Genomic DNA, 26,292 nt, shown 5'->3' with positions numbered 1-26,292 from the left:
CGGTGAGTTCAACTGTACTGAATTATATATGGCTTGCTTTCGAGCTGATTGGGTGTATTGTTGATTACCGATTGTAAGCGGCTGGTGCTATTGACTACTGATTGAAAACAGCTGAAGTCACTTAGGTATTTTATTTGACGTGTTCCTCCCGAACTTTGTTAATAAAACATCATTTTGTTTAAATAAAGTCACAAGTTTAAGAGCGTTCTTAACCTTAAATAAACATATTCCACAGCTAACAGAAGAAGGTTGGGAATGAAATTTTTTCAGTTGTACAAGTGTGTGATTAGAAAGTTATGATGAAAACCAGGAACACCAGTGAAACCAATGTCAGATAAACGGTTTAAAAGAATACTATATGTGAAATTGTGTAGAAAGCTGCACTTAAGTCGAGTAAAACAAGAATAGATAAGAGTCCGCCATCAGCAGCCATTAACAGATCATTTGTTACTCTTACTGCAGTTTCCGTGCTATGCTGAGAGTGAAACCCTGACTCAAAACACTCATACATGTTATTGTTATTAAGATGTGCATGGAACTGTGCTGCCACTGCTTTCTCAAGAATTTCTGAAATAAATGAAAGACTTGAGATAGGACAGAAATTATCTAAATTGTTAGTGTCAGCACCAAGTTTCTTGAGAACTTGTGTAATAGCAGCTATTGTAAACGATGATGGAACAGTGCTGGAGTTAAGAGAACTGTGAATAATTCGCGTTATGAGAGAAGATAGATGAGAAAGACAGCCCTTTACCAAATGAGTTGGCATAGGATCGAAGAAAACGTGGAAGAATTCGATTTATGAATTAACTGAGGAATTTCTTTTTCAGGTGGCAGGTTAAAAGAAGAAAAAAAGACGGAGAGGGGAAAGTTAATTGAGACAATGTTGGTATCCAAAAGCCCTTTTCACACAGACATTCCGGAAAATTCACGGAAAATGCATCCTGGATTTTTCCAGGATCGTTTGATTTTTTGTTCATTCACACTGTCAATGATTTGCCGGCAAGGTCCCGGAAAGACACGTGACCTGTAAAGTCCTGCAGTATCTTCTACGCAGGCAGCGTCTGAGGTTTGTATATTATTTATTATTTCTCTCTCCAGAAACCACTCGCTTGCATTTTCGATTATGATAAGACTATAAAGGAGCACGTGAACGCACAGTTCTATGCTGGTGAATGATCTCAGCTTCAGAGTGGATATTTGACGAGCTCCCTGATCTTTGCTTTAATCCAGTTTTCAGACATTTCTCAATGTGATTGTTAATATGCATTTAAACCCCTGTTTTGAGGAGCTGAAGGATATATCTTGTTGGGATGACGTGCGGGCATTTTTGTTTATTATAAGCTCAAATGAGCACGTGACACGATATTCTTTTATGGCGCTGGATGATCTCCGTTTCAGCGCAGTAAGTGACAAGCTAACTTATCTGATATCTACATCAGTCCAGTTTGCTGACATTTCTCGTCGTGAACGTTGATCTGCATGTAAATCTCTCATTTTAAAGAGTTGAACCATAACTTTTGTTGTGATGACACGCGCGTCTTCACTACGACACGCCCATTACGGCATTGTTTCGGCTTCTTGTTCACACAGAGGGTTTTCCGTGTGTCTTACCCTTATGCAACAAAAATATATTTCTCAATATATTACATGACAATATATTTTATGTGTCTCCATCTATTGTGAAATTTACATAGCAATATATATCATGATATATTATATAAAAATATATTATATATATGTAAGTGATATATTGCAATATATTATACAATACTGCAATTATTGCCGTTTTCATATATTGAGTAAATACATCTCATTATACTATTTAATATATCCCATAATATATTGGAAATATATGAAGTAATATATTGATGCATCTATTCTAAATCTATGTAATATATTGAAGTATATATTGGCAATATAGTAATATGTTGATACATATATTTTAAATGTATGTAATATATTGATACATATATTCTAAATGTATGTAATAGATTGCAGTATATATTGGCAATATATGGAGTAATATGTTGATAAATATATTCTAAATGTATCAAATATATTGCAGTATATATTGACAATATATGTAGTAATATGTTGATACATATATTCTTTATGTATGTAATATATTGCAGTATATATTGGCAATATAAGGAGTAATATGTTGATAAATATAATCTTTATGTATGTAATATATTGCAGTATATATTGGCAATATATGTAGTAATATGTTGATACATATATTCTTTATGTATGTAATATATTGCAGTATATATTGACAATATATGTAGTAATATGTTGATACATATATTCTTTATGTATGTAATATATTGCAGTATATATTGGCAATATAAGGAGTAATATGTTGATAAATATAATCTTAATGTATGTAATATATTGCAGTATATATTGGCAATATATGTAGTAATATGTTGATACATATATTCTTTATGTATGTAATATATTGCAGTATATATTGGCAATATATGTAGTAATATGTTGATACATATATTCTTTATGTATGTAATATATTGCAGTATATATTGGCAATATATGGAGTAATATGTTGATAAATATATTCTTTATGTATGTAATATATTGCAGTATATATTGGCAATATATGTAGTAATATGTTGATACATATATTCTTAATGTATGTAATATATTGCAGTATATATTGGCAATATATGTAGTAATATGTTGATACATATATTCTTTATGTATGTAATATATTGCAGTATATATTGGCAATATATGGAGTAATATGTTGATGCATATATTCTTTATGTATGCAATATATTGCAGTATATTGTAAAATACATGAGTAATATGTTGATACATATATTCTATATATATGTAATTTATTGCAGTATATTGATAAATATAAATAATTGCCGCTTTTAATATATTGCACGTGAATATAGTATATGTGTTTATATATCTCAAAATATATGCAATATTATATTTATAAATATCCGCCATATTGTATTCCGATATGCAAAAATGTATTAACAATATATGTACAGATATAGTGTCACATGTATGTTTACTATATGGTAGAATATATTTTAAATAATATGTAAAATTATATAGAAATATATACATAAAAATATGTACACACATTTATACCACATATTAACACAGACTAATGGATAATCTATCAAAAGCCACCTTTATTTTCTTTTAATCAGGCACACATACTAAAACTAATTTGAGGTAGAGAGCTAAACAGACCTATTACAACCACAAGAGGTTTTGCACATGGTCAGACAATGTGGTTTGCTTTACATTACATAAATGTCTTGCATTACATTTACATAAATTATATTTTAAAAGAGTGACATAAAACAGAAAATATACAAAATATAAATTAAAGCAATTTAAATTACCAAGGTCTATTTATTTCAAACTTTCAGCAGTGCCGTTATACAGTTAAAAATACAATATAAACCAAATGCACAGACAATAATAGATCAATAAATAATAAACAAACTTTCAAGGAGCTTTGGCAATGTGGAAAAGCAAAGAAATAAATTGCCAAAAGAACAGGCCTTTATCCTGGTTAGGAGTCCATCTTGGCTCTTCACTGATTTAAAGGCGGAGTCCACGATGTTTGAAAAACACGTTGGAAAAGGAGACGGGCTGACTACCAAAACACACTTATAGCCAATCAAATCAAATCAAATTCCGGGTTGCGTATGTGTGAGGCGGGTCTTTCAACAGAAGGTCCACATTCTATTGGGGTAGGGGCGTGTTTGTTTAGGTGATTTCAAATATCAACATTGGCTTTCAAACATCATGGACTCCGCCTTTAAATGACTTATATAACTATGCTTTTGCACTTCACCTGGTGTCTTAGCTCGCATATTCTGCTGTTGATGGATTTTCTAACATCAGCTTCGGCCGTGGAAACTGGTTTAAAACAGCATCTGTGGAACAAAACAACAACGATTACTCTCTCCCTTCTCACTCCTTCCCCTCTGGTTCACAAAAATCTCTCCTGGAAGAGATGCAATCAAAACTGGAAAGCACCACCTCTGAAAACGATGTACCTTGTAAAGCTTGAAGTTTGAGAGCGGCCCTGTCCCAAATGGCGCACTTCATGTGGACTATCGGTCTCGTGGCCTTAAATTGCGCGTGCTCGCTTAGTCCACGAGTCCGTAGGGTGTCCCATCTGTCATTTTTACGCTTTGAAGTGTGCTCATCAGCGCCTCCTTTGCCCCTTGATGCGGTCTTCAGCGAAGCCCGCACTGCAGCAGGCTTCGCGCACTTTACCAACCCAGAAGTCCTTGCGAAAGAGCAATTAGAGCAATCAGACCAATCAGACGACAGAAGGGAGGAGCTCACACTGAGGGGCAACTTCTCTACCTATTTCCGGTGTGACGCTCGAGTCTGTCCCAAAATACGACTCCGTTGCACCCACGTGGACTCGCATTAAGGGTCCCTAAAGTCTGGACTACGTGATGTCATCAAAGTGTGGACTCTGAGGAGGACCACAAGTCCGGAGTGTGCCATTTGGGACAGGACCAGCATGCCAACGATCAGTCTCCTTCTCCAGTTTTACTGGTGGTTAGCAAACAACTTTTAGGTGCATTACCGCCACCTACTGATTAGGAGTATGGGTTAGGACCATAGGTCAGGACCTATCAGCCTCCTTGTTGCTAGTGTCTCTTACATGTCCTGTCCTCTCCTCGCGCCTGAATCTCAGCTTCCTACTCAAGCAGTATGCTCCATCTCCTTTGTTGTGGTTTTCCCTTTTCAGATGAAACAATCTTCAGATTTCAAAGATGGACTTTATTGTCAGCAAAATAAAGCCGTGAGGAGATCTTGCAAGATCCACTAAAGTTTTACTGTACCACCAGTGGTATATATAAGGTGGCCTCCCCACCCCATGTACTCCATATATGGTCTAATATTCAGTAACATATGGTTTGTATCATATGGAAAACATATGGCATCACTTTATCAAGAGTACAGTACGTCTTTTGTCTCGGCCTTCGGCATGTAACGACCTTCCCCATGTATAGGAACATACTGCAATGCATGCTGGTAAATTTCATACACACACTGGTAAACTATGGTTATATTCATATAGAAAACATAATGGTAAACACACACTGGTAAACTATGGTTATAGTCATATAGAAAAACATAATGGTAGAGTAAGATTATACTTAATTCCTTTATATTCGGATTAAAACAAACTTCATCACCTTTGGCACGCATTCTGGTTGAAGCAGTCGGTGCTGAGTAGAGTACTGACAAATGTAGAAAATGAAAGAAAGGTCTCTGCTGTTTCAATAAAACTGTTATTTGTGTAATGCAGATTTTTGTCTTCAATTTTTTCTTTAGGCTATATGCCATGCATATTCATGAATATGCTGTAGTTGTTTATTTGGAAAGTAAAAATTGTTAAATCATACATACATACATACATACATACATACATACATACATACATACATAGCACATGCATTATATTCATGGGCATTGCTAGATATAAAGCTCTACTGGGGCACAGGCCCCCCATTTTTTGCTGACTTTTTATGAAAGCCTGCTGTGTGCAAGAAGTGTGCAACACTTCTATACAATGTCCTTTGCTTCACCCACTATTCTACAGTTCAACAGTTACTGCAAAAGATACATATATACAAGTATAATCTTCATTATACCTAACATTATTACACATTTCTTGAAACTATGCCTCATATTCTCAAAACAGTAAAGACAATTCCATAAAGTCTCACACAATACTCCAAACATCATATTTTCATGTCATGTCAAATGAAGCTCTACACTCAAAACCATTCCCTCTTACTGAAATACCAAACTTTTCCCTCAGACAACACACACAAGCTTTCAAAAACACACAAACTACAACATAGTATTACACACTGGTGCAATCAATTCAAAACAATATATCCAAAACTGGTAAGTTGCTTGTGGTTCTCCCCCTCAAAAACCTTTTCACATGACCAAAAAGACACAATCAATGTATGCATTAGCACATTTTTATTCATTCATGTGCTATACACAGCACAACTGTAATTTTTTTATTATTTCGCCTCAACATCCCATCTTAGTTCTGGGTCAGGCCAGGGAATCTCATCTACATCACAGGCTATATTGGTCCTAGCCAAACAGCGAGGGTAAAATCCTCTTGCCTGATCCACCCCTTGCATTCATCTGCTGATATGTCTATCTGTATGGAAGGCAATTTGATTCTTTATTCCAGTAGTCCAACAGTGTATGCACACTAAAGTTACTGTATAGAGCAGTCTTACTGTAAGTACACCTATCTGTTTTCCTCCCTGAAGGCTCTGAAGATGGAGGCATAAGTGAAGTGACTCAAATTAGGCTTTACTCGTTGCTCAGCCTCCCTCATAGTCATACCATGGACTAGAGTGGCTTGAATTTCACCTTGAAATTGCTTGTCACCTTGCCCTTCATCTCCTTCCTCCTCTTTCACCACGTCCTCCTCCTCTTCCTTCACCATGTCCTCTTCCTCCTCCTTCACCACGTCCTCCTCCTTTCCCTCCTCCTCTCCCTCCTCCTATTCCTCTCCCTCCTCCTCCTCGACCTATTTCTTCATCATTTCCCCTCCCTCCTCCTTTACCATGTCCTCTTCCTCCTCCTTCACCACATCCTCCTTCTTTCCCTACTCTTCTGCCTCTTCCTCTCCCTCCTCCTCTTCCTACTCCTCCTCCTCGACCTATTTCTTCATCATGTCCTCTCCCTCTTCCTTCACCACGTCCTCCTTCTTTCCCTTCTCTTCTGCCCCCTCCTCTCCCTCCTCCTCTTCCTACTCCTCCTCCTCTACCTATTTCTTCATCATGTCCTCTCCCTCCTCCTTCACCATGTCCTCTTTCTCCTCCTTCACCACGTCCTCCTTCTTTCCCTCCTCCTCTTCCTCCTCCTCTTCCTCTCCCTCCTCCTCTTCCTTCTCCTCAACCTATTCCTTCATTTCTCTGTGGATCCATTGTTTCAAAGCTCAATGAACAGATTCAGGCCCTTTTATGTATGTAGAGTTTTGAAGTAACAGTTCACCAAAACTGACTCATGTGTTAACCCAGGTGAAAAAGTAGTACACTTCCATAGTGTATTTAAAGTGCTTTATTTTCGCACACTAATTTTGTACTTAATATACTAAAAATTCATCTTTAGTACTTCTTAAGATGTTCTTCAGATCATCTTAGTGTACTTCACTGTGCTATTTTGAGACACCATACATATGAACTAAAATGTGCTAAAAATGTATTTAAAAAATGTATTTAGGTACCACTTGTAGTAAACTTGAACCCATCTTTGTATAAAAGTTGTGTTCAAGTTTAATACAAGTGTTAACTAAATACATTTTTTATACAGAGATAGTATGTTAAAAGTGCATGTTAGTTCATATTCATGGTGCCTCAAAATAGCACAGTGAAGTACACTTAGATAATTTTAAGAACATCTTACATCTGTCTCAGCAACAATTCAATTCTACAGACTTGACAAGGTTTTCCTGAGATTTTTCCTCTAATGTTTCAGACCTGACCGGGTAAGGATGAAGTTTGTCTTACCTCCTTAAAACTCATCATCTCTCTTGTCTGCTTCGCTTTCCCTGCTTTGCACAAAACATGTTCATCTAAAGAAGCCAATAATGATCGAGTCAAAATAAGATTATCATTATTATTTAGAAACTTACTTTAGTCTAGTCATGTTTTCATAAGCTAACTCGCTTGGCGTCACCTTTTGAATGCGGTTGTGTGCAGATGAACGCAAAGACGTGCGTGGACATGGATACGTGTGTGCACGAGTCAATGCGACTGCGTCGCTTTTACAAGTGTAAATTGGGTAACTACATTGCATATAGATCCGTTTTTGCCGCGACTATCTTTGTATAGGAATACACTAGTTAACTGCTAAAATTTAAACTTGAGATTTACACCGGGACACAAAAGATTTACACTGGGGCATGTGCCCCAGTAAAAGGGATCTAGCAACGCCCCTGCATATATTGCAGTATATTAAATCATATAAAGACAAACTATTACCTGGAAAAACATAGTGCCCTTTTTGGTCTTGGTTACAATATATTTTGTATCAATATATACATGTATGGTCTATTCATATACTGCAATATAATGGAAAATATACATATTAAATCCTATATATGGGAATATACTGCCTAATATATTACATGATATTTTCTATGCATATATTACAATATATTGGGAAATATAAATATTAAATCCGATATATGGGAATATATTGCCTAATATATTACATGATATTTTCCAATATACTGCAGTATATTTTTGTTGCATAAGGGTACTAGGTCCTCTTTCCGGCAACGATCCCAGAAGATTTACGGTACATGTTTGCATTCAAACAGAAGCTTGTCTGGCAATTTTACGGATATTTTCTGGGACCAAAGGTCTGTATAAATGGGGTTGTTGATATACATGTGTCATGGCAACATGAAGTTGGTTCCACTCTTTTAAATTAGGGATTTACATGCAATACAACATTCACGATGAGAAATGACAGCAAACTGGACTGAAGCAGATATCAGGTAAGTTAGCTTGTCACTTACTGCGCTGAAACGGACATCATTCACCAGCATAGAATGGCGTGTCACACGCTCCTTTATAGTCTTATCATAAACAAAAATGCATGCGAGTGGTTTCTGGAGTGAGAAATAATAAATAATATGCAAACTTCAGACGCTGCGTAGAAGATAGTGCTGGACTTTAAACAGGTCACGTGTCTTTCCGGGACCTTGCTGGCAAATCATTGGCAGTGTGAATGAACAAAAAATCAAACAATCCCAGAAAAGTCCAGGGTTCATTTTCTGTGTATTTTCCGTAATGTCTATGTGAAAAGGGCTTTAAACAATAACATGTATGTGTGTTTTCAGTCAGGATTTCGCTCTCAGCATAGCACGGAAACTGCAGTAAGAGTAACAAATAATCTGTTGATGGCTGCTGATGGCGGACTCTTATCTACAGTATTCTAGTTTTACTCGACTTAAGTGCAGCTTTCTACACAATTTCACATATAGTATTTTTTTAAACCGTTTATCCGACATTGGTATCACTGGTGTTCCCTATGCCTGCTTTTCATCATAACTTTCTATCATACAACTGAAAAAATTTAATTTCCAACCTTCTTCTGTTAGCTGTGGTGTCCTTCGGATGAGACGTTAAACCGAGGTCCTGACTCTCTGTGGTCGTTAAAAATCCCAGGATGTCCTTCGAAAAAGATTAGGGGTGTGACCCGGCATCCTGGCCAAACTTGCCCATTGGCCTACTAATCATCCCAATATCTACTAATTGGCTACAGTATATCACTCTGTAACCTCTCCACTTATAAACTGGTGTGTGGTGGGCTTTCTGGCGCAATATGGCTGCCGTCGCATCATCCAGGTGGATCCTGCACAGAATCCCCCTTTCATGTAAAGCGCTTTGAGTGCTGCAGAAAAGCGCTATATAAATCTAATGAATTAATTAATAGATATGGGTATTACATCTGCAGTACAACAGATAAGGTCCAGAGTGTGAGGCCTTTACAGTGAGTTGAAAAGTTCACATATAGTCGAATACCAAAACTGTCTAAACTAGAATTAAAAATCCCTTGTGAGTGGGTTACTGGTATTATCCACATGAATGTTAAAATCGCCCAGGAGAATAAGATTGGGAGACAAGGTACACAGATGGGTTAAGAATGTACACAGTTCACTTATAAAAGGATTGCAGTATTTTGGTGGCCAATAAATAAATGCTAAAACTGTGGGTATTGGACCACTGATTAATATAAAGCAACCGATTCAAAGGAAGCGTGCATTTGTACAGACAGCAGGGACGTTTTATAGATCGTGAAGTATTGCAAGACCTCCCCCGCGTCCGGAGGCACGAAGTTGCAAAATGTAGAAAAACCCAGGAGGACATGCGGGATTCATTTTCTTGCTGACAGGTCGATAATGTCTACTATTGTTGACAATGTCACTGATGAGGAGACTCTTTTTGGAAAGTGAACAAATGTCGATGGTCGATCGACAAATGTCGCTGGTCGATCTGGGTAACGTTATGTTAGTTAGCGCGCTCTGATCAGTATTCTGACGAATGGCACCACATGACTTTTTCCAACTAATTCATATTCTGACGAATGGCACCACATGACTTTTTCCAACTAATTCACATTAAACATGCTTCTACTTATGCCTCCATTCACTTTTCCCTGTAGGATCAAGTTCATAAATATAGCTTTGAAATACTTTTGAAAGATGTTTGATGAGATAGCATTTTCTGTGCTTTACATTGGTTGTACCACCTGACACAGAAAGTATGGTAGAGAAATGTTGAGTGTTTTATCTTACAGATTAGTAAAAAATAACAGTAAAAAAACTGTTATGTGTTGAGTTAAGTGTTAAGTGTTGGGGTCCATTAAAGTCCATTAAAATGAGAAAAATTCTGGAATGTTTCCCTTTAAAAAAAAACATAATTTCTTCTCGACTGAACAAAGAAAGACATCAACATTTTGGATGACATGGTGGTGAGTATTATCTGGATTTTTCTTTTAAGAAAATTGAATATTCCTTTAACATGTACTAATACACACTTACACACCAACGGAATTAAAAAAACTTACATTGGACCACCTTTTTATAACAACCTTTTAATAGTTGTCTTAATCTGTTCATTTGTTCGAACAGTTACACCTGCTATTTTTCAAATTTGAGACACCAAAACATAAATGAAAAAATACTGAAAATGTATTTAAACTAAATATGTTATGTATAAATGTCATAACTGTATAAAGTTATTTTTATTTCAATTTTTTTTTAAAGCATCTGGACACAAAAATATGCATGTCTGGTAATTGATCAATGTGTTAATTATGTTGGCGACAGACTTATTCTCCAGTCTTAGTGCGTCCGTACTAGTCTGACATACTGTATTGTATTGTTTTGTCTTCCCAACTCCCAACATTGAGACCTGATGTCTGTACAAACACTGCATTAACTCCTGCTCTCAATCTGCCAAATTAAACCCTGATGACCACAGAAGAGTAAACATTCAGAAAGAAACAGCCACTAAATACAAAGTCAAATTTTGGTTTTATTGCCATTGGCGTGGCGTGTTTCCGAAATCCACAATGCAGCATTTAACAAAGTCATGACTCATGTTGAATACTCAGCAAAGTGCCTGCTGGCAACAGGCAATAAGAAATTTGAGTTATACCTTGTATTTGCTTTCTTAATACATGATTTTGTGTGGATGTCCATGATTATAGGAATAAAACATGTGGTGCAGTCTTCTTCTAATTAAAAGAGCTGAACTATGATGATAATAAATGGTGACGTACATCTGCAGATGTTTATCAGAAAGAGAGCTTCGCAATGTTAAGTCACATCAGACCTTGAAATTGTTGTTGAGGCGCTTACATTAAATGATCTATGACAGTTCCAAGAAATTGCTTTGGGGTGTTGTCTTTTGGGTTTTACAATAGTTCCTTAATAGTTTAAACATGCTGTCTAGGGAAATTAATCACCTTTTGCTCTGTCTTGCCATAAGAAACTGGGACAGCACAGAAATGAGAGGACATTGAAAATCCTTTCTTACATTATTTTTAGAATTATGCCAAGTTAAACAGCTATCTGAACAGACTGACTATAGACGGGATTGGAAGAGTGCCCTGGGGCACCAGGTAACAGGGGGCACCATATATTTAGAAGCAATTGTCACTTTAAAAGACTGTTATATATAAGATTTTTTAAACACAAATAAACATAACATATGTTTATGTTTTCTATATATGGTTCATTTGTGATAATTCAAATGCACATGCAGACAAACTCACTAATTGCCCATATCCTAACCCATATGGTGCATACATTTTTTTTCCATCTAGAATAGTTTATTTAATGTTTTTAGAGTTATCTTGGTTCTGCAGTTTCTCTTCTTGTTCATCTTTTCTTTAGTAATTCAGTTTATTAACAGCAGTTGTTTATCATCACGTCATTATCTCATTAAAGGTCCCAATCTTCCTGCCTTTTTGAAGCTTTGATTGTGTTTACAGTGCACAATATAACATGTGTTTATGTTTCATGTATAAAAAACTCATTATTTTTCACACTTATCTGTATAGCGCTGTTTTCACTGTCCTAAAAATGGTCTGATGTCTTCTTTGTTCTATGAAGTCCCTCTTTCAGAAATACGTAATGAGTTCTGATTGTATGGTTTGTTTAGTGTGTTGTGATTCGACAGCAGCTTAGCTTAGCAGAGCCGTTTGAGCCAAAGCTGGCGACTGACATATTCCTGTGGGTGGAGTTTAGTCAAAAACTCTTACTTTGACGTTATTTAACCGGGAAGTAGAGGGCTGTAGTCCAAACCGGCCATTCGGCCATTCAAACACCCACACATGGCTTTGGTTTAGTCCATGTTGGCTTCAGTTTCTACATGAGGTTCATGGAAGTCAGATGGGGCCCCATGGAACCCACAGACAAACTAGTCCAGGCGTTTTAAGCCAAAATGGATGTCAACCGTGAACAAATTGCAACAGAATCAAACTCTACTGATTTTGTCCTGATGTCAACTCAGTAATTTTCATAGTGATATCTAAAGGTTACAGAAAAAATAATGAATAGGCATATGAATATATTTGGGTCTTTTGTGTAGCATTGCTAGAATATAAATATATTGTATTGCAATACGTAGTGTTTAAGTATTAACATTAAATCAAAACTAAACAACAGTTTTGTAAATGAAAAGGTTTAATAACAGTATTAATTCAGATCCTCACGTGCCGAATGTTTTTATTATTGTTTTTTTTTTAGTTTATTGCTAATCATCTATTTACATAATCATCATAATCATTTTATAATCATTAGTTATCCATATAATTATTTGATTATTTAATATTATTTTTTATTATTATCAAATTATCATTTTTATCATTATATTATTGTTTATTTATTTATTCATTAATTATTATATTTTTTCATTTATTCCTTCATTATTTTATTTCTATATTTTGGTATATTATTCCTTTATTCGTTATATTTAAATATTTTATATTAATTTAATGGATGTTCAGTCTCATATTTGTGATTATTTGTCTAACATTTGTGAAGTTTAATGAGATGTCATTTTTAAAAAGATATAGATAAAGAGAATGTTTATGGAAGTTCATGGTCTATGGGATGTTGCTTTTAAGCAATTTTGGTATAACAGTGCATGCTGAATTCATGCGAAGTTTGAACATCGATACATATTGCAACTGAACTGTCCATCAATAAAAACTCTGTTTCTATTTTATCATCAAAACCTTCGTCTCGTGTCCTGCTTGTGTCCTCTAGCTGTGGTCGATCAACCTCTTAACTGACAGAAGCCTGTTAAATGAGTAAATTTATATTTTCTGACGTGATATGGCGTCCGGGGCTGGATCGTAAATATTATATTTTGTCTGGTGTGGAACCCTGATCTAACAGTTTTGGCATTGTCAGCAGGATAGAATAACATTTTGGTTGTCTCTGTCCTAATGGGGAGTTGGGATTATCTCTTGCACAACCAGATGAAAATGTTTCCAGACCACTGGCTTCTGACTCCGAGCCGCGAGTGAAGACGGGGGTAACTCCAGCCGATATTCTCTCCTGACACATCCACTTAAGCAAGAGTGAGTGTGTTCTGACATTTTACAAAAAAAATCAGTACGTACTGTGTTAGTAACTTGTCTACTGGCTCAGATTATATTGTTACTTCGATAATGGTGCAGTCAGAAATCAAGCTAGATGATGTAATTAAAAAGCTAACAGAACAGCTGAAAGACCACTTTAAGATCAAACAAGCAGAAAAAGAAAAATTCAGTTGCTAAATATAACATCAAAGTACATTGGGCGGTCTTTAGGTTCCCAAGACAAAAGTGAAGACATACTGTATCTAAGACATTTAAAAAAAAAGCATGGTGTAAAATTCAAAGAATGAAAACCCGAGAATTGAAGCATTGGATTTTTGTCACTTTGTCTAAATGTAGAAATTAGGAAGTGAAAATGCAATTAAACAATCATAACAGAGATTTGGACCTAGACGAGAAGTTGTGCTTTAAAAGTGTATATTTGTTATTTTTATTGTCAAAAATGACAATCGTTTCGCTAGATAAGACCCTTATGCCTCGTTTGGGATTGTTTATAGTCCTTTGAAACTCCGTTGAAAAAAACTGTTAAGTGTTAAGTATTAAATGTTGGGCTCTATTAAAGTCCATTAAAATTAGAATAATCCTGCAATGTTTTCCTCAAAAAACATAATTTCTTCTCGGCTGAACAAAGAAAGACATCAACATTTTGGATAACATGGTGGTGAGTAAATTATCTGTATTTTTCTTTTAAGAAAATTGACTTTTTTTTTGGTTTAAGTATAATCTAAGCGTTTATTAACTTGTCGAGAAAAGGGGAAATGAGATGTGTGAGTGTCACGTGTCATTTATGTTGCTTAACCCTTTTCCAACCAGCATATTTTAAACAGGGGTTTGTAACATAAATTTTAAATTTTTAGCTTGATTAAACCAGAATACAAATGGTTTAAAGTTTTTGATATGGCTAATGGATTTTGGTCTGTACCAATTGTAAAAGAAATTCTACAGTATCATGAATTGCATTTACAATTTAAGGTCAATACACCAGCAGTCTTTGCAATAGACATTTAAGACATTAAAGACATTTGAAAGATTTTGATTCAACATCAGTTATCATTCAGTATATTGATGATATTTAGATTTGTTCAATGTTTTTTTTTTGGGGGGGGGGTTACTTACAGTAATTACAGTCATAATTGTATTGAAGGGTATGCAGAAAGATTACAACCCTTAAAGAACTTAACTTTGTTTTACAAAGCTGGGGGCCGTGTTTACGAGCAATTCAGGCAGTGTATTTGGTCTTGCAATGTCAAAAGATAACCATTTGCTGCCCACACACTGTTTATGCTCTATTATCTCTAGGGAGAGCTGCTCGTATGACATTGAAGAAGCCACTCCATCAAATCCAGCTACATTACTTGGTCCGTCTGAAGCAATTCAAAACAGCCATGACTGTAGAAATTATACAAACATTAAGTGTTGATGAATACTTTTAATTTGCCACTTCAAAATTCCAGTTTGATTATATCCACTTTATACACTGATGTTCATCTTTTGTGGACAAATAGGAATGCAAAATCACAAAAAGCATGTGAATTGGCTAGTAACAAAAAGTTAACATTTATATTAATTTTTGTTATGCCTAGGGAGCTGTGCACAACTCTCAAGCAGGTTGGCAGCAGAGAGATTTCCTCATATCCGTAGGTGAGGTACAGTACCAGGCAGCTACAGTTGCGGCCGCATGAACGCCAGAGAAACTCTTACTGCTCAAACTTGTCATCTCTGGTGACAAACTACTCACAGCTCACAGACATAGCTGAGATGCAAAATCAATTGGCAGATGACAATATTTGGAGATTTCAACACCGATTGGTAACTCCAAAAGCCTTGTTTTCCTTATTTGGTCACACATATACACAGTGTCAGACACTATTTTAATGCAAATTGGTGGGGAGTGGTTTTAGGAAACATGCTAAAGAAATTGTTAGCATAACTTATCAAAGACACAATTCAGCACCCCCAATTCTATCAGTTGCAAGCAGAACACCACGGGGCTGTTTCGTGAATTGCAGTGTGACTTCATAACCTTTCCTAAATGCAAGGGTTATCAAGATGTTTTAATTGTAGCTGATACCTTTTCTCGTTGGGTGGAAAGTTTTTCCCACAAAATAAGGCTTCAGGTTCAGAATGGATGAAAAATGCCTCTAGAGGGGTACAACATAGTATTATGTCGACGACATAGTATTGTGCCATGGCAAATGGTTTATATAAAAACTTACAACATTCAGGTGTAGAACCAAGATGGGACGATCCTTATGTGGTCCTACTAGTTACCCATAAAATTCAGCAGGAAAATTGCTAGGTAAAATTGCTGAGTGAAGTTGCTAGGTAAGGTAAACCTATGGACACATATTAATCTGCAAATTAGCTTATACTCCCGAATTTTAGACAGGCGAAAAGCTGAAGGATGGAGTCATGAGAAGATCTTCGTCTTTTAGTGATGAAGGGGTCACCCACATGATGAAGATATGGGGTTGGGGGGCAAATGTTTAGCTTCCACCGGACTGCAGCAGCTTAGTCGCCTGATGGTTTCATAGTTTCTATGGAAGTCAAAACAGGTTATTTTCTAGAAATAGGGAGTTAAAACAAAAAATATTTCCTAACAAATCAGTTTTTTGGCTGTGAAGCTCTCTTGTTTTCCTCTCTTTTGTTTTAATGTTTTCGCAGAAATGTATGTTGGCGGCCTTCAAGAAATTCGCTGAAAAATGTAGGCCTTATCATGCTGACGAGTTTCCTTGGTGCTAACCTCCAGCAGACAGGATCGCTGGAACTTCGCTGTATTTCGAGATTCTGCCAGAGGAACAGACTGGTAAGACTTTGTGGATTCCGATTCGGTGTCTTCATTCCATGAAGAGAGACATTCTGAGTTTCTAGAATCACAACTGAAACAGTTGCAAGTGTTGTCTTCATGACATGACATAGAGTCAGAGATGTAGATGTGTGTTTCACATCTGTTCGAATGACTCATGGATTCACTCTAACTGTATGCACTCAGTCTTTGTATTGGCCATTAATTAATATACACTCACCTAAAGGATTATTAGGAACACCATACTAACACTGTGTTTGACCCCCTTTCACCTTCAGAACTGCTTTATACGTGGCATTGTTTAACAAGGTCCTGAAAGCATTCTTTAGAAATGTTGGTCCATATTGATAGGATTGCATCTTGCAGTTGATGGAGATTTGTGGGATGCACATCCAGGGCACGAAGCTCCCGTTCCACCACATCCCAAAGATGCTCTATTGGGTTGAGATCTGGTGACTGTGGGGGCCATTTTAGTACAGTGAACTCATTGTCATGTTCAAGAATCAATTTGAAATGATTCGAGCTTTGCGACATTGTGCATTATTCTGCTGCGGCATATTGGATGTTCCCTTTTCACAGCATTCTTTGTAAACCCTAGAAATGGTTGTGCGTGAAAACCGCAGTAACTGAGTAGATTGTGAAATACTCAGACAGGCCCGTCTGGCACCAACAACCATGCCACGCTCAAAATTGCTTAAATCACCTTTCTTTCCCATTCTGACATTCAGTTTGGAGTTCAGGAGATTGTCTTGACCAGGACCACACCCCTTAATGCATTGAAGCAACTGCCATGTGATTGGTTGATTAGATAATTGCATTAATGAGAAATTGAATAGGTGTTCCTAATAATCCTTAGGTGAGTGTTTGTACAGGGGTTTTGTTTTGAGATTTAAGCCACATAACTGTCATACAAGATTTATCCAGATTAACCAGGCCAATTTGATAATTGACACCTCTATCTTTGAACACTCTAAGTGGTGCACCCCAATTGATGGTTTTGGTATCAGAATGGCAAACAGATAACTTTCTGTAGTGGCAAACACTGCTTGTGTGAACAGCAGACTGCTTTCCCATGAATAATCGACAACCTTAAAAACACATCTGTAAGGATTAGACGTTATCAGTGGTTCAATAATCATACAGTTGGCACCAGCTTCACCTTGTGATTTGGTACAGTTAGAATCCCCAAAAAGTATAATGAAAATATATTCTTTACCGCCCCTAAATGGCTGTGCTTTGGCCATTTCCATCTTTAACAATGCCATCCATTTTCAGCATCTCTTCTAAGCAATAGGGCATAGTAAGCTCAAAAAATAGTCAATGAAAGTTTGCTTGCTATAATCATTTAATTTTGTCTATATGATTACAGTTTTTCTCAATTGCTTTGGCTCAATTCTCAAATGAAAATTTTATTTCCAAAACAATAAGATCAGATCTCTAAACAATTAGCTTATTGTTCACATCAGATTGGAATTTCTTATTGATTTGAGCAAATTGCAAATGCTTTGGCACATGTGTGCAAACAATAAGTACAATCGTCTGCAGTTTGCCCAACAACTACTTGCATATGGCTTGTTGATCAAAACTGATGAGTCAATTCTCACTTAAACTGTCAAACTCTTCACAACTTCTCAATCATTTGTCATCGTGTACGCCATCACATTCAAAACGATCCATTCACTTATCAAAAACTACTAAACATGCATGTACACTCCATAAATATCTGACATTGATATTGTTTATAATGTATGCTTCATTGGAGATTGTTTTTCCCCGGTGCATGGCAATGGAAAACATAAGATGTGATGTGGATGAAAATCTTTGGCTTGACCAACAAGAGCGACAGGATGTCCAACAAGAATAATTCGTTTTTCATTGAGGTTATTTTGTAGTTATTTTCTATTATATTTTTTTGTAACATAGGAGATATGAAATGAACAGCAATTGGACAAGCAAGCTTTCAGTTTAAATGTGATACACATACAAAAATAAATGAAGAGAATAAATAGAAATGTTAATTTACTTTTTTTTCTATGTACTGTTGACTCTTCTCATTTATTACGATTTTTTTATGAAACCTTATTTTCTATGGTGGACTTTCATGGTGAAAAAACAACTAAACATTTTGACCAGTGTTGCTCACACGATGACAAAAATACTTTATATTTTGGTGCCCTTGGCCAAATTACTGACAAGATAACTAGGTTTTGAAGCATGAATAAAATGTTTTGAGTGTGTAACTTCATTTTGCAGACATGCAATTAAGTTCTGAAGTTCCATTAAGCAGTTGTGACATTTGCACTCCCAGTTTCGAGAATAATAAGAATGTTGCGAAAAATGTGCCAAAGCAATTGAGAAAAACTGTAAGAGGGGGGAGTGATGGATCCTACCTTAGATCCTCACGTGCAGAATGTTTTTATTATTGTTTTTTTTTTTTGCTAATCATTTATTTATATAATCATCATAATCATTTATAATCATTAGTTATCCATATAATTGTTTATTTGATTATTTACAGTTTTTCTCAGTCGCTTGGTACATTTCTCAGATCAGAATTGAAATTCTCAAAACTGCTTGTTTAATTCTCACATCATTGTGTCACTTGTGCACATCAAAAAAGCAGTTTCTCATTTCTTTGAACAAGTTGCAAATGCTTTGGTACATCCATGCAAATGATTATGTACAATTCTCTGCTTTTTCCTACATTATCAGTTGCTTATATCATGTTGATCAAAATGTATTATAATGGGTCTCTGTTGAATAGTCTCACCCCCCACAATATTTAGGCATTAGTTCATAGTATAAGTCTTTACATGCAAAATGGTTGAACATGTTGTCAAAATACAGGATATGGTCAAACATATTTCTATACATTTCCATTAGACATTTTTTCTAAATCTGTCCTGAATTGGTAAATTGCTCCCAGGTGAATCTTGACTTTCTCTAACAGACAGAAACGTCCACAGCAAGCAAAAACCGAGACGTTGAAATGACTGCTAACTATTGACCCAATATAGTCCGGCTATGAGTAACCCACTTCTACCCTAAATAACCTTGAATTTGGTTACATGCCATTTTTGCCAAAATAACTTGAAGATGTATGATATTCCAACATGTAAGCAAAGTGTGTTCAAGGTGTTTGCTTTCATTTCTTTTACATGTTCTAAATGTATATGTATCATCTATTCTTGGGCTATGGTTAGACATCTTTTAGACATCTATCATGTTCACATTTCTACTTTTGTTTTCTCTTTATGCTATGCAGTGCTGTCTTTATCTTTCTTTATGGCAATGACATGGTCTTTCAATGAATTACAGTACAAACAGTAAAAGCGTACATGTAAATTTTGTCCAGTCTCTTGCAATCAAACTCACACATAACTTATACTAAGTGTAACTTACAATTTACAATACTTGTCGTCAAAACTTTAGCCATAGTTTACATCAGAACATCACTTCAGAGTAAACTGTTATATTGACAACATGACTAAACAATTTGACTGTCTTATCCGTACACAATGACACAATGACTTGTTATTCTGATGGCACTGACATGTTCATTGACACAGATATTTAATTTTGACAGATGAACTAGGTATTTTGAGTAAAAGAGTGGCTTTTGCAGGTTATCCATGATGTTTTGCTATTTGTACAAATTGTTGTGAGAAATGCACTTACTGTTTTGCAAATTGTGAGTATGATTCGAGAAATGTACCAAAGCGACTGAGAAAAACTGTAATATTATTATTTTATTATCAAACTCTTTTCTTATTTTATCACCAAAACATTCGTCCTGTTTGTGTTCTCTAGCTGTGATTAATCAACCTCTTAACTGACAGAAGCCTGTTAAATGAGTAAATGTATATTTTCTGACGTGATCTAGCATCCGGGGCTGGATCGTAAATATTTTATTTTGCAACATTACTGACTTAAAGTTACAAATGACATGGTTACACTATAAATGGTAAATAATACTTAGTACAATTAACTGTTTCCAATGTATGTGAGATATTACATGATAGTATAGAGAACAGAGAAAGAAAGAAAGTTTAGATGAAAGAGAGTCACCATTGAGAACTGGAATCTAGGCCTAATGGCCTGAACGCCAGAGCTCAAGTAAAAAAGAAAAGCATAGATAATCCAAGAGCAGAGCCCATGGAGACCAGCCCAAAGGAGCATGAGCGCAAGAAGAAGAAGAGGGCGAAGAGCCCCCCCCCCCCCCAAACATAGTCTTTTATCCCCTTTCCTTGACCATGTGATTAAACCCAACATGATACATTCTGTATTGGACCACCCTCTGTATTGGATAAGCAGCTCTGCAAAAAGTCTTTGATTACTGTCAGTAAGAACAGGAATGCAAATGGTACAGGACAGATTGTGACATGGTAATAATTTCCTACAAAACCCACTTAGGGCACATACTTCAAGCCCATATGGTGCTGCCTACATCACATTAAGGAATGTTTGCTGGGTTTTGGATTAAAATGAAGTCAAACTTGTTTGTATGTACTGAAACATCCTACATGTGTTTATAAATGCCTGTACTGTTGTTATAGACTGTTTCAGCAGTAACAACATAAACAAGCGCCTGTCGTGGCCCGCACATAACTTCCGGTAAACTCCGCTAAGAATAAATAACAACAAAGTTCTTATATAACAAGCAAAAAAACAACACATAGATTTAACTAGGAAACTAAAACGTTTGTTATGTCCGACGAGGCATTTGTTCAAGAGATCAGTTTAGCAACTAGTCAGACCATTAAAAAAACGAAACTGGAAGTAAAGTTCGGATCCAGACGTGTATCGCGTCAGCGCAGGTGCGTCCGTTGAAACCATCTATACTTTGGGAGTGTGGTTTTTAGTTGTCATAGATGTTGATGTATGTTATACTTTAATGAACACTTAAATGAACACACATTTTCTGTCATATACGTTGATCATTTAAAAAACCCTTTTGGTTTTATAAAGTGAATGATAGATGATACTTTGTGCTGTACTTTTACTTTTTTTCAAAAATTGGTAACCTTTCTGAAAATAAAGTTTGTACTGTAATATGTTGCTGTCTTTACATTATACCACATTAACACCTTATGTAGCATTAAAACTTTAACACTACATTGAAGTTAACAAATTACACTGAGGGAGTTAATTTTTAGCAAATAAAAAAGTTTTACTGATTAGTGTAAAGTTATAGTTACATTTTTAACTCTGCATAGAGTCAATGCAAAAACTTTTAAAAAGTCAACACTTTCAAAAGTATTGAAATTAACTCTTATAGTGTTATTCTGTGGTTCAATATTTTGCTGTGTATATAGTTACTTATATAGCTTGTGTTTTGCACATATGCATTCCACTGAAATCCACAGTGATTTCCCATCAGAAATGCATTTGATGGACATGATAAATGTATATCTCCAATCTCTTACAGTACATCAAAAAAGGAAGAGCACACACACACACACAGAGAGAGAGAGAGAGAGAGAGAGAGAGAGAGAGAGAGAGAGAGAGAGAGAGAGAGAGAGAGAGAGAGAGAGAGAGAGAGAGAGAGAGAGCTTCATGCTTCAAGAAGTCAAAAATTTTATTCTGACTTTATAGTTTCTAGATTACAGCTAATATATTTTGCTTATTTTTGGATAAGAGAAGTTATTTGTTATGTTACAGTTTCAAAATGATAATAAAGAGAACACTTAAAAATTTAGAGTTAAATAAAGCTACCATGAATGGGTAAAAATTATCCTCAGGGAAGATTGGAACCCGTAGATTTGGGCCCCAGCATATTAGTTTTCTGTTTGGGTTGGTCGCCAGCCATTTTCCATGTGTCCTGCAGATTATTTAAAACTAAATTATTTACACAAATATTTGTAATGCTATGATTTTAATGGCAGTATGTTGTCAGGATTGGAACAGATGAACCCAATTGCGGACAATGAAGAGTTAACTTGTAATATTACGCACTGCCTGAAATAGTCCCCTTGGTAACTTTCAATGGCAGGGGATTATTTTCGGCAGTGCGTAATATCACTACGCCTGCTGCAGCCATGTTACATCAGACAGCAAAGTCCTTAATTATAACGCCAGAATGAGAGTATAATCCTAACCATATCTGCCTAGAAAATCACAACTTTTAATTTTCCGTCGGTCTTAGTACACGATGTAACTACAGAAGAGTCAAGTTTTAAATAGGAAAAATATTGAAACTCTTTGGTTATTTTTTAGCGTGATGCTAATGGTCTAATCAGATTCAATGAATTGTGCTAACTTATGCTATGTGCTAGCGCCAGACCCAGAGATCAGCTGAATGGATTTCAAAATGGTAAAAATCACATTTTTAACTCTAGGGTAGCTAGAAAATGAGCATATTTAAAAAAAAAAAGAGGAATGTCTCTTTAAAGCAATGTAATAACAATATCAAAGGGCAAGTTTAAATATTTTGTTTAATTCAATTCTTGATTAGTAGGCCTGTGTCAAGTGAGTTTATACAACAGTTCGATGGCACTTAATGTTCTCAGTTATTAATGTTCACAACGTTTCTGTCCGATGTGTGTACACTCACAAAAAACATTGTTTTTTCAGTTTGTGACCCTTTTTATTGTCTGTGACCATGACCTGGCAATGTTTATCTATGTTTGCCCTGTTAAAATCCTGGTGCAGGTCAAGTTCAGCAAACAGCAAAAGTATGTGAAGCTGGATTGTATTGAAGGGCGATTTGATTTAATGAGTTTTTTTTAATTTAATGGTTTAAATGTGCAAGTATTGCATATTCAAAATAAAATTATGCTCTTTATATGTTTTTTTTTTTTTTTTAGAATTTTCTGACTCCTTTTCTTTCATATCTTTCACTGACTAGAGCTGCAGCTCAGGTGCATCCATTATAATCTTAGGTGAGGTCTCTAAACAAACAGGTTAGTAAAGCTTTATTGTCTCTTAACATTGTTTCACGTTGAGTCTCATTTTTTTCGCATTCTCATGCTTTTGTTTTTTATGCGTTATTTGAAGATTGTGTTGAAGTTCAAGTCTGGTGGTAAAGAAGTAGTGCAAGAGTATCAAGCAACAGAAACCCTTCCTGATGCCACAAGAAGAAAGATGATTAACATACTGGTGGCTCACATGATCGATACACATGGGTATTTTTTGTGCATATTTTGTTTATTTGTACTAATAACTGCATGGCCATTGTTTAAATTTAGATGACTAATTTGATATCTACTTTCAGGCACCTCCCACATAAAGCAATTAGAGAACAGTATGCTCTTAGCATAGTGATGCTGCTTCCTTTTCTTTAAGATCCATATTCAACAAAAGGCTATGTTGTTGTCTGTGTTGCTGTTTGCTACTGCATATTTGCATGTTTTCACACCAGGCCATTTCTGTAACACTACAATTTGATTCTTTGATATGAATAAAGTATAATTAAGTTAATAAACCTGTTTCAGGAACACTTCTACTATACTGTAAGTAACACAGGATATACAGTATTGCTTGGCATTTGAAATGTTTTCTCACCCAGTTGGGTTAAAGTTGATGGTGTGGAGTATAGAGCTGCACTTGTTATTTGCTTTTGTCAAATAAATGATATACTTTTGGTTGCAAATCACATTTATATTTTGGCAACCAAGCTGTTTACTGAGAATTTTGTCATTTTTATGCATTTAGAGTTGTGTGAAGGTGCATTTAAAATGCATTTAAATGTCAGAGATTAAAATGTATAAGCCATTTGACATTCAAAGCTCATAGAGTGAAGGTTTGTATATCATACCTTCTTTTGTAAATATATATTTTTAATAATGTTTAAATGTAGCTTCATGTTGCATTGCAAGATCTTAAACGCATTATTTGAGTATTGGCTGTATTGGCAGTGTAATTGTTTGATTCTGTAGTGTTAACTATTGCCTAAAATAGTTAAACCTAACTTTAAATAATATTGTTCAAAGTAACACTCCCTGGTCTCAACTTCATTCCAGTTTGCAGACATGTTGTCGTCATCGTTGTTATCATCTTATTGTTCACTATGAATGTAATTCTACATTTAAACCCCCCGGGCAACTACTCGCTCGATATCTATGTCATTACGATGACGCGTGCGTCCTCACTACGGCCCATTACGGCATTATTTCTGCAACCTGTTCACACAGAGGGCTTTCCAGGAATTTTATGCAAAAGTTACTAGGTCCTCCTTTCGAGAGTGATCCCAGAACATTTACGGAACGTGTTTGCGTTCACACAGAAGTCTTTCTGACAATTTTACAGAAATTTTCTGCAGCCAAAGTGGTGTGTGAATGAGGTTAAATACTCCCGTCCCTAAATAGTTAAACCTAACTCTAAACAGTGATGATTTTCTGAATCCCCTTTTTATCTGTATGTACACTCTAAAAATGTCTGGGTTATTTTTGACCCATAATGGGTAAATATTGGACAGAACACGTGCTAGGTTAAAAATTGACCCAATGCTGGGTTATTTTAACCCAACTGCTGGGTTATTATACACCATGGTTGCATAACAACAACCCAACATTGGGTTATTTTACCCCAACATGAGGTCATTTTTAACCCAGCATGTGTTCTGTCCAATATTTACCCATTATGGGTCAAAAATAACCCAGCAATTTTTAGAGTGTACAGTCAGTGACGTTTGGCCTTAGAAAACCGAAATGTAAGTCCTTTATTCAAACATATTGCAAATAAATATTGTGTATATGTAGTTGTGCAGTGTGTTTTGTAGATGTGCTTGGAGTATAAGCTCCGCGCTGAAAAGAATTTATGGAGACTTGGCAAAAACATAAACACAAATCTTATTGAATCAAGCCAGATGAGAATTAATTTGTTAAAAAACAAAAGAGAGGATCAACACTGATACAATTGCAGCCTTTTATTTTATGTTTGTTAGAATAAAACCCATATTCCCCAACCCGATGTGCTGTAAGTTGTCATTTTTGCCAAATAATTCTGTCCAATAAGTTCCTTAACCAAGTTTAGTGTTCTCCCGTTTGTACCTTAAACCTTATATTGTGATGGTTTAAAGGGGACATTTCACAAGGCTTTTTTAAGATGTGAAATAAATCTTTGATGTCCCCAGAGTACAAATGTGAAGTTTTAGCTCAAAATACCATATAGATAATTTATTATAGCATGTTAAAATTGTCGTTTTGGGTGTGTCATATTAAATGCAAATGAGCTGATCTCTCCACTAAATGGCAGTGCCGTGGTTGGATAGTGCAGATTAAGGGGCAGTATTATTATAACAAGATCCCCTTCTGACATCACAGGGGGAGCCACATTTCAGTGACCTATTTTTTCACATGTTTGCAAAGAATGGTTTAACAAAACTAAGTTGCTGAGTTGTTCTTTCTCACATTTTCTAGGTTGATAAAAGCACTGGGGACTCAATTATATCACTTAAACATGGAAAAGCCTGATTTTCATGATATGTCTCCTTTAATCGAATTTGAGGGGGAAATAAATGGAAATATTTTTCAGAAATTCTTTCTGGAGTTCTTTGCAGCGATGCAATAAAAGTACCATTTTGGGTTCCTCGATAAACCATTCAGTCAAAGGTTGCTTTAGGAACCAGTTCTTTCTTACCTTAGGGCTCAGTCACACCAAAAGCGTTTATGGCAGTTGCAGGCGCCTTTTTTGAATGATATTCTATGGGCAGGGCGCGTTTGCGCGCTGTTTATGCGCGCCGAGCGCCTTGCGGTTTTCTGCCGCCTGCCGCGCACGCGTTTTTTAAGGAGCGCTGACGGCGCATTCACACGGGGCGTAAGCGTTAACGCTTAACGGAAGGCTTGTCTGAAGCGTGGCCAACAGCCAATCAC

General features: G+C 35.9%; 1 long non-coding RNA gene across 1 annotated transcript; it reads left to right on the top strand.

Moving 5' to 3' along the window:
- The first annotated feature begins 15,033 nt into the window (after positions 1–15,033).
- Positions 15,034–24,841, top strand: LOC141358982 (uncharacterized). The gene is made up of 3 exons (XR_012365577.1): positions 15,034–16,480; positions 23,328–23,382; positions 23,477–24,841. It is a non-coding gene; the product is annotated as an uncharacterized lncRNA (long non-coding RNA).
- Positions 24,842–26,292: the final 1,451 nt, after the last annotated feature.

Source organism: Misgurnus anguillicaudatus, chromosome 22, assembly GCF_027580225.2.
Source record: "Misgurnus anguillicaudatus chromosome 22, ASM2758022v2, whole genome shotgun sequence".
Lineage (NCBI taxonomy): Eukaryota > Metazoa > Chordata > Actinopteri > Cypriniformes > Cobitidae > Misgurnus > Misgurnus anguillicaudatus.
This window is presented reverse-complemented; position numbering and strand designations above follow the sequence as displayed.